The sequence below is a fragment of the Cervus canadensis genome, chromosome 30, assembly GCF_019320065.1.
Source record: "Cervus canadensis isolate Bull #8, Minnesota chromosome 30, ASM1932006v1, whole genome shotgun sequence".
NCBI lineage: Eukaryota > Metazoa > Chordata > Mammalia > Artiodactyla > Cervidae > Cervus > Cervus canadensis.
Window position 1 is genome coordinate 29,991,349 of NC_057415.1, and position 3,060 is coordinate 29,994,408.

General features: G+C 46.3%; 1 long non-coding RNA gene across 2 annotated transcripts; it reads left to right on the forward strand.

Moving 5' to 3' along the window:
• The first annotated feature begins 258 nt into the window (after window positions 1–258).
• On the forward strand, window positions 259–2,092 carry LOC122431930. Of its 2 annotated transcripts, none has more exons than XR_006266665.1 (3): window positions 259–329; window positions 1,156–1,336; window positions 1,723–2,092. It is a non-coding gene; the product is annotated as an uncharacterized LOC122431930 (long non-coding RNA). The 2 variants fall into 2 exon arrangements; XR_006266664.1 differs by lacking the exon at window positions 259–329 and adding an exon at window positions 835–983.
• Window positions 2,093–3,060: the final 968 nt, after the last annotated feature.

Sequence of the window (3,060 nt, forward strand, 5' to 3'; positions counted from 1 at the left end):
AAACGTCTCTGCTTTTGAGGAGTCCTTTGCCTTCATGTCCCGGTCCCTCCTCCCCCACCAGGCAGGCTCCCGTGTCTAGTCTTCTGAAACAACTTTTTTTTTTCCTTTCTTCACACAGCTTTTGTCTTCTGCACTCAGTTTGACGTTGCGTCTGGCCACATGGGCCATGCCGGCTATTTTTACTGACAGCAGCCACCAGCCCATATGTTTCCCATTACCACAAACTGTTACCTTCTTTGAAACCATTTTGTAAATGAGCGGGACTGCAGACAACCAGGAGGTCAAGTCCACGTGGCCACTCACAGGGCTCCCAGGATTGGCCTGGACAGGTATGTTGGTCTTGATGAATGTCTTTGAAACCAAATTGGGTTGGACAAAATGCTGATTAATTACTTCATGTTTTTTTTTTTTTTTTTTCTTTTTTTAAATCCCCTTCTCCTCCTCTGTGTTCAGTTCAGTAGGTTTTCAACAGGGTCAAGTTTCAAAGGCAGGCTGTTTTTTATAGGGACATGAACTTGAGTTTTGTTTATTTCCATTTGGGGAGCTTGCTGCAGGATGAAATCTTGATGGGAGATGAGGCACGTTAACCCCACAGGGAGGGATGCACAGTGACATGCGTCTGTCAGTGCAAAGTAGAGAGATGTATGATGTGATGAGCGGGGTCCTGAGCTTTCCCTTCCTCCCGGAAGAAGATGAGCGACTCCAGGGCTTTGATACTAACACCTCCTTCATCATGTAGAACACTGGAATTCACAAAACATCTCGAACACACCATTTTATTTGAGCCTCACCATATTGTTGTGATATTGCGCTTTTCGTTTTCATTTTACAAATGAGGAAACTGAGCGTCCAGTGGCTAACTGGCTTGCCTGAAGCTGTGGCCAGTAAGAGTCTGAAAAGAGATTTAACCTCAGCTCCAAGATCACAGGCCAGAGCTCAGGCCCCAACAGAACAGTTGCCTGAGTGACTTGAAACAAAACCAGGTAGGGCTTATTCAGAGAAGCAGCTAGCAGCTCACAGTGGGGCCTGATGGGGCTTGTTGCAGCAAAACTGGAAGCTGGCACTGAGACCCAGGCTCACGGGGTACTATAAAGCTGCCGCCACTCTGGCTGGATGACATTGAAATAGATGCAGACAAAGGGCTTCTTCCTGCAGGGCAGAATGTCACCGGATCAGGGCCCAGGAGCTGTTGTCATGCACTGAGGGTAAGCCTTCCAGGGAAGGAGATAGCTGAAAGGAGACCTCAGGGCTGAGAATGAGATTGGATGCTGGCCCAAGTGACTTCCAGCCTGACCATCTGTGACTCAGGATGGACCCACCTACCAGGCCGTACAAGGTATTCTTGGCTCCTCTCTCCCTTTCCTACAGTTTTCCAGTCCTTTTAGCTTCTCAGATGTACACAGCTCTTTCCTGCTTCAATGTTTCTGGGTGTGGCATTCTTATTACCTAGAACACTCTTCCCTATTCTTTGCAAACCAGACTTTCCACAAGAATGTCCCCATCTCAGAAAATCCTTCCTTGGCCACTGAAATGGGTCAGATAGTGAGTGCAGCCCCCTGCCCCCAAACAAGATATGTTTATGTCCCAACATTATGTCCTAATATGTTTCCCAACTGGAAACTCTGAAGGTGACCTTGGAAAACAGGTCTTTGCAGGTATAATTAAGTTCATCCTGAAAGGAGATAATCCTAGATTTAGGGTGAATGTTAAATCTAATGACAGGTGGTCTTATAAGAAGAGGAGAAAACACAGAGACACACAGGAAGAAGGTACGAAGGTGATGTGCAGATGGAGGTAGAAACTGCAGTGAGAAGCCAAGCCAGGCAAGGCTGACAGCCACCAGAAGCAGGACAAGGCAAGGAAGGAGGCTCCTCCCCTGGAAACTTCAGAGGGAGCGCAGGCCTGCTGACCCCTGGATTTCAGGCGTCTGGTCTCTATAACTGTGAGAAATAAATTTCTCTTGTTTAGTAGCCACCAACCGTGTGGTGATTTGTTATAGCAGCCCTGGGATCTAATTTAAGCAGCACCCCCACCCTCCACATACACAAGGACTCACTAGTCATTCCCTTTTGATCCTCTCATGTCAATGATCAATTTCCAAATAAACCATCATCTGGAATGACTTGTGCACTGTCCTTATTCCCACTTCTTTAGGGCAGAGACCAAGCCCATGTCATCCTTCTCACACTCAGGCAGCTCCCAACACATTCCTAGGTACAGAGTTTGTTATTTAATCACTGAGTCGTGTCTGACTCTTTGCAACCCCATGGGCTGTAGCCCACCAGGCTCCTCTGTCCACAAGAGTCTCCAGGCAAGAACAGTGGAGTGGGTTGCCCTGCCCTTCTCCTGGGGATCCTCCCAACCCAGGGATTGAACCTGGGTGTCCTGCACTGGCAGATGGATTCTTTACCACGGAGCCACCTGGAAAGTCCAGGTACAGAGTAAGTGCTCAAAAATACTTAAGAAATAAATAAGGTCTGAGTTTTCTAGCTTCATATCTCTGCCTTCACTTCACTCCAACACACTCCTCACTGCCCTCCCACTTCTCAGCTCTTTCACACAGACAGCTCCCCCAGCCCAGAAGGCTGCCCGATCCTTCTTTACCTGCTGTATTCCAGCTAGTTCTCCAAGGTGAAGTACAGAGCCTTCCAGTGTAAAAGAGAGATTGGGAGGCCTGATTTCTTGGCTGACTTCCCACAGGCTCCATGCTCTTTGGGAGGCCAGGACCATGCCTTGTTCACCCTGTAATCCAGCACCCAGCACAAGGCTTAGCGTAGAACATACACTTCATACAAGTGTGTTAACTCAATGAGTTCACAGAAAGGGGCTGTTATGTTTAAAATTTTTTTTTAAATATATTTTTTAAAATATATTTTATTTTTCAGATTTACAGACAAATTAAGAAGACAGTACAGAGTTTCCATATACCCTGCACCCAGTTTTCCCTTTTATTAGCGTCTTATGTTAGTATGACACTTTTGCTATAATTAATGAACCAATACTGATCTATTACGAGTAATCAGAGTTCAGATTTCCTTGTTTTATGCTTAATTTTTTTCT